General features: G+C 45.7%; 3 non-coding genes across 3 annotated transcripts; all 3 read right to left on the reverse strand.

The window, feature by feature from the left end:
* Nucleotides 1-208: 208 nt before the first annotated feature.
* Nucleotides 209-280, reverse strand: Trnai-aau (transfer RNA isoleucine (anticodon AAU)). The gene has a single exon. It is a non-coding gene; the product is annotated as a tRNA-Ile (tRNA).
* Nucleotides 281-4,768: 4,488 nt separating this feature from the next.
* Nucleotides 4,769-4,840, reverse strand: Trnai-aau (transfer RNA isoleucine (anticodon AAU)). Its single transcript has one exon. It is a non-coding gene; the product is annotated as a tRNA-Ile (tRNA).
* Nucleotides 4,841-9,323: 4,483 nt separating this feature from the next.
* On the reverse strand, nt 9,324-9,397 carry Trnai-aau (transfer RNA isoleucine (anticodon AAU)). The gene has a single exon. It is a non-coding gene; the product is annotated as a tRNA-Ile (tRNA).
* Between the last annotated feature and the right edge of the window lie 2,119 nt (nt 9,398-11,516).

Genomic DNA, 11,516 nt, shown 5'->3' on the forward strand with positions numbered 1-11,516 from the left:
GATATGTGAGAAATACATCTATAAAATGTAATTCAGACTGCCTCGTCCCACATTATGCTGTACCGCTTTGGCAAATGCTTTATCTGCGCCATTTGCCTTAATCGCATCTGAGAGTAATTCTTAAAAAAACGCCTGTCGCTAATTGTTCGTCATCACAGGTACTGTTTGCTATACGGCCACGACGCGCAACTGATTTCCAAAATTCATTTTTCTCCTGTGAGGATGGAACTTACGACCCCTGGTTTATTAGACCAGTGCTCTACCACTGAGCTAAAGAGGAGCGGCCTAGCGGTACTCTTGGGTACTTCGTCCTTACGGTCGTCTGCATCATCAGACTTTAGCTGACAACACTTCATATTACCGGCTAATATTTGCAGCTATGGCGACAAATTACTGCTTGGCTACACATCTGACACGTAACCGATGTGCTCTCCAAACAACAACACTTGCATTTCAGAACATGTCTTTCACACATGTCTACAAAATCACCTTCACCTTCAAATACAGCTTCCTTGCGACTGACAGAGACGTAGGCAAAGTTTAAAGTTGCTATTTCCATTAAATCTCGTTAATCAGAAAAACGGTAATTTATACCTGCAGCGGAACAAAATTCCGTTCCGCCCAGCGTCTGGCTCGAACCCACGTCCCTGGGATTAAGAGTCTGACGCTCTACCGACTGAGCTAGCCGGCTACCTCGGTGAATACCTGCCGGGTAGCACGTCACACAGTACTCGTTTGGGTTGGGTGGTCCCATACAGAATCTCTCCATGATGCCTAATGTTTTCCTAACGTCACACTCGTCACGTACTTCACTTTTATGTCATAATCATTTCTGAGAGGTAAAGAAATTGCATGACAACATGCACAGCTAGTGGCGTCAAAATTAACGCACATACTTTATGTGACTCAAAAGCCGAACGAGTTACTTTCCGACGTTGTTTTAGATGTGCAAGTGATAGTCAAAACTCGCTGTGTCGGCACTCTGCCGACCATTTCGCTAGTTAACACCGGTCTTGTTGTGTGTGTTTCAAGCTCAAGAGCATCTCCAAGCAAAAAATGGTCAACAGCAACATTCAGACGGTTTCGTACTGCTCAATTGCTACATTAAAACGTTATGTTTCTTTCTCAGAACTGGAACAACACAAGCGTGACAGCATTCGAAACTGTAATCTTCAGATCCGAAGTCCGACGCCTTAACCATTAGGCCACACGGTCACTGACGACCAACATTTACATGTATACGACTCATCTCGAAACGCTCACACCCCTGAGGATTTGTGTTTTCGTTCTACACAGCCGCTGCCCCTTGCTCTTTCCCACCCATTCGTTACATTCAACCTCTGACGAGACCGACCAAATATAGACTGAGAAACAAGACCACACACTTTGTGCATTCGGAATCGAAGGCAGGGCGTCCCTCGCCGCATTTGCTACGATTGCCATTTGCTACTTCTGCAGAAGCGGCGGCGACGACGACGACGACGACGACGACGACGACAAATATCGCGAGAGACTATGAGATATGTGAGAAATACATCTATAAAATGTAATTCAGACTGCCTCGTCCCACATTATGCTGTACCGCTTTGGCAAATGCTTTATCTGCGCCATTTGCCTTAATCGCATCTGAGAGTAATTCTTAAAAAAACGCCTGTCGCTAATTGTTCGTCATCACAGGTACTGTTTGCTATACGGCCACGACGCGCAACTGATTTCCAAAATTCATCTTTCTCCTGTGAGGATGGAACTTACGACCCCTGGTTTATTAGACCAGTGCTCTACCACTGAGCTAAAGAGGCGCGGCCTAGCGGTACTCTTGGGTACTTCGTCCTTACGGTCGTCTGCATCATCAGACTTTAGCTGACAACACTTCATATTACCGGCTAATATTTGCAGCTATGGCGACAAATTACTGCTTGGCTACACATCTGACACGTAACCGATGTGCTCTCCAAACAACAACACTTGCATTTCAGAACATGTCTTTCACACATGTCTACAAAATCACCTTCACCTTCAAATACAGCTTCCTTGCGACTGACAGAGACGTAGGCAAAGTTTAAAGTTGCTATTTCCATTAAATCTCGTTAATCAGAAAAACGGTAATTTATACCTGCAGCGGAACAAAATTCCGTTCCGCCCAGCGTCTGGCTCGAACCCACGTCCCTGGGATTAAGAGTCTGACGCTCTACCGACTGAGCTAGCCGGCTACCTCGGTAAATACCTGCCGGGTAGCACGTCACACAGTACTCGTTTGGTTTGGGTGGTCCCATACAGAATCTCTCCATGATGCCTAATGTTTTCCTAACGTCACACTCGTCACGTACTTCACTTTTATGTCATAATCATTTCTGAGAGGTAAAGAAATTGCATGACAACATGCACAGCTAGTGGCGTCAAAATTAACGCACATACTTTATGTGACTCAAAAGCCGAACGAGTTACTTTCCGACGTTGTTTTAGATGTGCAAGTGATAGTCAAAACTCGCTGTGTCGGCACTCTGCCGACCATTTCGCTAGTTAACACCGGTCTTGTTGTGTGTGTTTCAAGCTCAAGAGCATCTCCAAGCAAAAAATGGTCAACAGCAACATTCAGACGGTTTCGTACTGCTCAATTGCTACATTAAAACGTTATGTTTCTTTTTCAGAACTGGAACAACACAAGCGTGACAGCATTCGAAACTGTAACCTTCAGATCCGAAGTCCGACGCCTTATCCATTAGGCCACACGGTCACTGACGACCAACATTTACATGTATACGACTCATCTCGAAACGCTCACACCCCTGAGGATTTGTGTTTTCGTTCTACACAGCCGCTGCCCCTTGCTCTTTCCCACCCATTCGTTACATTCAACCTCTGACGAGACCGACCAAATATAGACTGAGAAACAAGACCACACACTTTGTGCATTCGGAATCGAAGGCAGGGCGTCCCTCGCCGCATTTGCTACGATTGCCATTTGCTACTTCTGCAGAAGCGGCGGCGGCGGCGACGACGACGACGACGATTATCGCGAGAGGCTCTGAGATATGTGAGAAATACATCTATAAAATGTAATTCAGACTGCCTCGTCCCACCTTATGCTGTACCGCTTTGGCAAATGCTTTATCTGCGCCATTCGCCTTAATCGCATCTGAGAGTGATTCTTAAAAAAACGCCTGTCGCTAATTGTTCGTCATCACAGGTACTGTTTGCTATACGGCCACGACGCGCAACTGATTTCCAAAATTCATCTTTCTCCTGTGAGGATGGAACTTACGACCCCTGGTTTATTAGACCAGTGCTCTACCACTGAGCTAAAGAGGCGCGGCCTAGCGGTACTCTTGGGTACTTCGTCCTTACGGTCGTCTGCATCATCAGACTTTAGCTGACAACACTTCATATTACCGGCTAATATTTGCAGCTATGGCGACAAATTACTGCTTGGCTACACATCTGACACGTAACCGATGTGCTCTCCAAACAACAACACTTGCATTTCAGAACATGTCTTTCACACATGTCTACAAAATCACCTTCACCTTCAAATACAGCTTCCTTGCGACTGACAGAGCTGTAGGCAAAGTTTAAAGTTGCTATTTCCATTAAATCTCGTTAATCAGAAAAACGGTAATTTACACTTGCAGCGGAACAAAATTCCGTTGCGCCCAGCGTCTGGCTCAAACCCACGACCCTGGGATTAAGAGTCTGAAGCTCTACCGACTGAGCTAGCCGGCTACCTCGGTGAATACCTGCCGGGTAGCACGTCACACAGTACTCGTTTGGGTTGGGTGGTCCCATACAGAATCTCTCCATGATGCCTAATGTTATCCTAACGTCACACTCGTCACGTACTTCACTTTTATGTCATAATCATTTCTGAGAGGTAAAGAAATTGCATGACAACATGCAGAGCCAGTGGCGTCAAAATTAACGCACATACTTTATGTGACTCAAAAGCCGAACGAGTTACTTTCCAACGTTGTTTTAGATGTGCAAGTGATAGTCAAAACTCGCTGTGTCGGCACTCTGCCGACCATTTCGCTAGTTAACACCGGTCTTGTTGTGTGTGTTTCAAGCTCAAGAGCATCTCCAAGCAAAAAATGGTCAACAGCAACATTCAGACGGTTTCGTACTGCTCAATTGCTACATTAAAACGTTATGTTTCTTTTTCAGAACTGGAAAAACACAAGCTTGACAGCATTCGAACCTGTAATCTTCAGATCCGAAGTCCTACGCCTTATCCATTAGGCTACACGGTCACTGACGACCAACATTTACATGTATACGACTCATCTCGAAACGCTCACACCCCTGAGGATTTGCGTTTTCCTTCTACACAGCCGCTGCCCCTTGCTCTTTCCCACCCATTCGTTACATTCAACCTCTGATGTGACCGACCAAATATAGACTGAGAAACAAGACCACACACTTTGTGCATTCGGAATCGAAGGCAGGGCGTCACTCGCCGCATTTGCTACGATTGCCATTTGCTACTTCTGCAGAAGCGGCGGCGGCGGCGACGACGACGACGACGACGACGACGACGACGACGACGAATATCGCGAGAGACTCTGAGATATGTGAGAAATACATCTATAAAATGTAATTCAGACTGCCTCGTCCCACATTATGCTGTACCGCTTTGGCAAATGCTTTATCTGCGCCATTTGCCTTAATCGCATCTGAGAGTAATTCTTAAAAAAACGCCTGTCGCTAATTGTTCGTCATCACAGGTACTGTTTGCTATACGGCCACGACGCGCAACTGATTTCCAAAATTCATTTTTCTCCTGTGAGGATGGAACTTACGACCCCTGGTTTATTAGACCAGTGCTCTACCACTGAGCTAAAGAGGAGCGGCCTAGCGGTACTCTTGGGTACTTCGTCCTTACGGTCGTCTGCATCATCAGACTTTAGCTGACAACACTTCATATTACCGGCTAATATTTGCAGCTATGGCGACAAATTACTGCTTGGCTACACATCTGACACGTAACCGATGTGCTCTCCAAACAACAACACTTGCATTTCAGAACATGTCTTTCACACATGTCTACAAAATCACCTTCACCTTCAAATACAGCTTCCTTGCGACTGACAGAGACGTAGGCAAAGTTTAAAGTTGCTATTTCCATTAAATCTCGTTAATCAGAAAAACGGTAATTTATACCTGCAGCGGAACAAAATTCCGTTCCGCCCAGCGTCTGGCTCGAACCCACGTCCCTGGGATTAAGAGTCTGACGCTCTACCGACTGAGCTAGCCGGCTACCTCGGTGAATACCTGCCGGGTAGCACGTCACACAGTACTCGTTTGGGTTGGGTGGTCCCATACAGAATCTCTCCATGATGCCTAATGTTTTCCTAACGTCACACTCGTCACGTACTTCACTTTTATGTCATAATCATTTCTGAGAGGTAAAGAAATTGCATGACAACATGCACAGCTAGTGGCGTCAAAATTAACGCACATACTTTATGTGACTCAAAAGCCGAACGAGTTACTTTCCGACGTTGTTTTAGATGTGCAAGTGATAGTCAAAACTCGCTGTGTCGGCACTCTGCCGACCATTTCGCTAGTTAACACCGGTCTTGTTGTGTGTGTTTCAAGCTCAAGAGCATCTCCAAGCAAAAAATGGTCAACAGCAACATTCAGACGGTTTCGTACTGCTCAATTGCTACATTAAAACGTTATGTTTCTTTCTCAGAACTGGAACAACACAAGCGTGACAGCATTCGAAACTGTAATCTTCAGATCCGAAGTCCGACGCCTTAACCATTAGGCCACACGGTCACTGACGACCAACATTTACATGTATACGACTCATCTCGAAACGCTCACACCCCTGAGGATTTGTGTTTTCGTTCTACACAGCCGCTGCCCCTTGCTCTTTCCCACCCATTCGTTACATTCAACCTCTGACGAGACCGACCAAATATAGACTGAGAAACAAGACCACACACTTTGTGCATTCGGAATCGAAGGCAGGGCGTCCCTCGCCGCATTTGCTACGATTGCCATTTGCTACTTCTGCAGAAGCGGCGGCGACGACGACGACGACGACGACGACGACGACGACAAATATCGCGAGAGACTATGAGATATGTGAGAAATACATCTATAAAATGTAATTCAGACTGCCTCGTCCCACATTATGCTGTACCGCTTTGGCAAATGCTTTATCTGCGCCATTTGCCTTAATCGCATCTGAGAGTAATTCTTAAAAAAACGCCTGTCGCTAATTGTTCGTCATCACAGGTACTGTTTGCTATACGGCCACGACGCGCAACTGATTTCCAAAATTCATCTTTCTCCTGTGAGGATGGAACTTACGACCCCTGGTTTATTAGACCAGTGCTCTACCACTGAGCTAAAGAGGCGCGGCCTAGCGGTACTCTTGGGTACTTCGTCCTTACGGTCGTCTGCATCATCAGACTTTAGCTGACAACACTTCATATTACCGGCTAATATTTGCAGCTATGGCGACAAATTACTGCTTGGCTACACATCTGACACGTAACCGATGTGCTCTCCAAACAACAACACTTGCATTTCAGAACATGTCTTTCACACATGTCTACAAAATCACCTTCACCTTCAAATACAGCTTCCTTGCGACTGACAGAGACGTAGGCAAAGTTTAAAGTTGCTATTTCCATTAAATCTCGTTAATCAGAAAAACGGTAATTTATACCTGCAGCGGAACAAAATTCCGTTCCGCCCAGCGTCTGGCTCGAACCCACGTCCCTGGGATTAAGAGTCTGACGCTCTACCGACTGAGCTAGCCGGCTACCTCGGTGACTACCTGCCGGGTAGCACGTCACACAGTACTCGTTTGGTTTGGGTGGTCCCATACAGAATCTCTCCATGATGCCTAATGTTTTCCTAACGTCACACTCGTCACGTACTTCACTTTTATGTCATAATCATTTCTGAGAGGTAAAGAAATTGCATGACAACATGCACAGCTAGTGGCGTCAAAATTAACGCACATACTTTATGTGACTCAAAAGCCGAACGAGTTACTTTCCGACGTTGTTTTAGATGTGCAAGTGATAGTCAAAACTCGCTGTGTCGGCACTCTGCCGACCATTTCGCTAGTTAACACCGGTCTTGTTGTGTGTGTTTCAAGCTCAAGAGCATCTCCAAGCAAAAAATGGTCAACAGCAACATTCAGACGGTTTCGTACTGCTCAATTGCTACATTAAAACGTTATGTTTCTTTTTCAGAACTGGAAAAACACAAGCGTGACAGCATTCGAACCTGTAATCTTCAGATCCGAAGTCCTACGCCTTATCCATTAGGCTACACGGTCACTGACGACCAACATTTACATGTATACGACTCATCTCGAAACGCTCACACCCCTGAGGATTTGCGTTTTCGTTCTACACAGCCGCTGCCCCTTGCTCTTTCCCACCCATTCGTTACATTCAACCTCTGACGTGACCGACCAAATATAGACTGAGAAACAAGACCACACACTTTGTGCATTCGGAATCGAAGGCAGGGCGTCCCTCGCCGCATTTGCTACGATTGCCATTTGCTACTTCTGCAGAAGCGGCGGCGACGACGACGACGACGACGACGACGACGACGACGACAAATATCGCGAGAGACTATGAGATATGTGAGAAATACATCTATAAAATGTAATTCAGACTGCCTCGTCCCACATTATGCTGTACCGCTTTGGCAAATGCTTTATCTGCGCCATTTGCCTTAATCGCATCTGAGAGTAATTCTTAAAAAAACGCCTGTCGCTAATTGTTCGTCATCACAGGTACTGTTTGCTATACGGCCACGACGCGCAACTGATTTCCAAAATTCATCTTTCTCCTGTGAGGATGGAACTTACGACCCCTGGTTTATTAGACCAGTGCTCTACCACTGAGCTAAAGAGGCGCGGCCTAGCGGTACTCTTGGGTACTTCGTCCTTACGGTCGTCTGCATCATCAGACTTTAGCTGACAACACTTCATATTACCGGCTAATATTTGCAGCTATGGCGACAAATTACTGCTTGGCTACACATCTGACACGTAACCGATGTGCTCTCCAAACAACAACACTTGCATTTCAGAACATGTCTTTCACACATGTCTACAAAATCACCTTCACCTTCAAATACAGCTTCCTTGCGACTGACAGAGACGTAGGCAAAGTTTAAAGTTGCTATTTCCATTAAATCTCGTTAATCAGAAAAACGGTAATTTATACCTGCAGCGGAACAAAATTCCGTTCCGCCCAGCGTCTGGCTCGAACCCACGTCCCTGGGATTAAGAGTCTGACGCTCTACCGACTGAGCTAGCCGGCTACCTCGGTGAATACCTGCCGGGTAGCACGTCACACAGTACTCGTTTGGTTTGGGTGGTCCCATACAGAATCTCTCCATGATGCCTAATGTTTTCCTAACGTCACACTCGTCACGTACTTCACTTTTATGTCATAATCATTTCTGAGAGGTAAAGAAATTGCATGACAACATGCACAGCTAGTGGCGTCAAAATTAACGCACATACTTTATGTGACTCAAAAGCCGAACGAGTTACTTTCCGACGTTGTTTTAGATGTGCAAGTGATAGTCAAAACTCGCTGTGTCGGCACTCTGCCGACCATTTCGCTAGTTAACACCGGTCTTGTTGTGTGTGTTTCAAGCTCAAGAGCATCTCCAAGCAAAAAATGGTCAACAGCAACATTCAGACGGTTTCGTACTGCTCAATTGCTACATTAAAACGTTATGTTTCTTTTTCAGAACTGGAACAACACAAGCGTGACAGCATTCGAAACTGTAATGTTCAGATCCGAAGTCCGACGCCTTATCCATTAGGCCACACGGTCACTGACGACCAACATTTACATGTATACGACTCATCTCGAAACGCTCACACCCCTGAGGATTTGTGTTTTCGTTCTACACAGCCGCTGCCCCTTGCTCTTTCCCACCCATTCGTTACATTCAACCTCTGACGAGACCGACCAAATATAGACTGAGAAACAAGACCACACACTTTGTGCATTCGGAATCGAAGGCAGGGCGTCCCTCGCCGCATTTGCTACGATTGCCATTTGCTACTTCTGCAGAAGCGGCGGCGGCGGCGACGACGACGACGACGATTATCGCGAGAGGCTCTGAGATATGTGAGAAATACATCTATAAAATGTAATTCAGACTGCCTCGTCCCACCTTATGCTGTACCGCTTTGGCAAATGCTTTATCTGCGCCATTCGCCTTAATCGCATCTGAGAGTGATTCTTAAAAAAACGCCTGTCGCTAATTGTTCGTCATCACAGGTACTGTTTGCTACACGGCCACGACGCGCAACTGATTTCCAAAATTCATGTTTCTCCTGTGAGGATGGAACTTACGACCCCTGGTTTATTAGACCAGTGCTCTACCACTGAGCTAAAGAGGCGCGGCCTAGCGGTACTCTTGGGTACTTCGTCCTTACGGTCGTCTGCATCATCAGACTTTAGCTGACAACACTTCATATTACCGGCTAATATTTGCAGCTATGGCGACAAATTACTGCTTGGCTACACATCTGACACGTAACCGATGTGCTCTCCAAACAACAACACTTGCATTTCAGAACATGTCTTTCACACATGTCTACAAAATCACCTTCACCTTCAAATACAGCTTCCTTGCGACTGACAGAGATGTAGGCAAAGTTTAAAGTTGCTATTTCCATTAAATCTCGTTAATCAGAAAAACGGTAATTTACACTTGCAGCGGAACAAAATTCCGTTCCGCCCAGCGTCTGGCTCAAACCCACGACCCTGGGATTAAGAGTCTGAAGCTCTACCGACTGAGCTAGCCGGCTACCTCGGTGAATACCTGCCGGGTAGCACGTCACACAGTACTCGTTTGGGTTGGGTGGTCCCATACAGAATCTCTCCATTATGCCTAATGTTATCCTAACGTCACACTCGTCACGTACTTCACTTTTATGTCATAATCATTTCTGAGAGGTAAAGAAATTGCATGACAACATGCAGAGCCAGTGGCGTCAAAATTAACGCACATACTTTATGTGACTCAAAAGCCGAACGAGTTACTTTCCAACGTTGTTTTAGATGTGCAAGTGATAGTCAAAACTCGCTGTGTCGGCACTCTGCCGACCATTTCGCTAGTTAACACCGGTCTTGTTGTGTGTGTTTCAAGCTCAAGAGCATCTCCAAGCAAAAAATGGTCAACAGCAACATTCAGACGGTTTCGTACTGCTCAATTGCTACATTAAAACGTTATGTTTCTTTTTCAGAACTGGAAAAACACAAGCGTGACAGCATTCGAACCTGTAATCTTCAGATCCGAAGTCCTACGCCTTATCCATTAGGCTACACGGTCACTGACGACCAACATTTACATGTATACGACTCATCTCGAAACGCTCACACCCCTGAGGATTTGCGTTTTCGTTCTACACAGCCGCTGCCCCTTGCTCTTTCCCACCCATTCGTTACATTCAACCTCTGACGTGACCGACCAAATATAGACTGAGAAACAAGACCACACACTTTGTGCATTCGGAATCGAAGGCAGGGCGTCCCTCGCCGCATTTGCTACGATTGCCATTTGCTACTTCTGCAGAAGCGGCGGCGGCGGCGACGACGACGACGACGACGACGACGACGACAAATTACGCGAGAGACTATGAGATATGTGAGAAATACATCTATAAAATGTAATTCAGACTGCCTCGTCCCACATTATGCTGTACCGCTTTGGCAAATGCTTTATCTGCGCCATTTGCCTTAATCGCATCTGAGAGTAATTCTTAAAAAAACGCCTGTCGCTAATTGTTCGTCATCACAGGTACTGTTTGCTATACGGCCACGACGCGCAACTGATTTCCAAAATTCATCTTTCTCCTGTGAGGATGGAACTTACGACCCCTGGTTTATTAGACCAGTGCTCTACCACTTTTTTTTTTTTTTTTTTTTTTTTTTTTTTTTTTTTTTTTTTTTCTATGGCCGTCGTGTGTCTGCTTCCCTCGTCTATATTCTGCTGACTGTCACGAAACAGTAGCTATATTGCGAGCAGGACGGGAAACGGCAGCTCGCACAGCTCAAACTTGTCACGAGTAGTGTGGAAAAAATTCCGTTCCGGTACCGGGAATCGAACCCGGGCCTCCTGGGTGAAAGCCAGGTATCCTAGCCACTTTTTTTTTTTTTTTTTTATCGCGAAACTTTCTGCTCGTTTGTACGCAAAATCGCACGCAGCCGGTAGGATACGAACCTACGCTCCCAGAGGGAATCTGATTTCGAGTCAGACGCCTTAACCACTTTTTTTTTTTTTTTTTTTACCCAGTCCTGTTGCTGAGGCGTGTCTTTATCATAGTTTTCAATAAGAAATTTTACATCTTGTGTATACGTAGATATATGCTGTTTTGCCTTCGAAATCCTGAACCAAAAGATGCTTCATTTGAAACAAAAAATTTATGTCATGCCGAGGCAATAGAGATTGAAGGTTATAGCTTTAGTGCTTTTTTTTTTTTTTTTTTTTTTTTTTCTCGTCCACTGCTTCTCGGC

The sequence above is a fragment of the Schistocerca gregaria genome, chromosome 6 (assembly GCF_023897955.1).
Source record: "Schistocerca gregaria isolate iqSchGreg1 chromosome 6, iqSchGreg1.2, whole genome shotgun sequence".
NCBI classification, from domain to species: domain Eukaryota; kingdom Metazoa; phylum Arthropoda; class Insecta; order Orthoptera; family Acrididae; genus Schistocerca; species Schistocerca gregaria.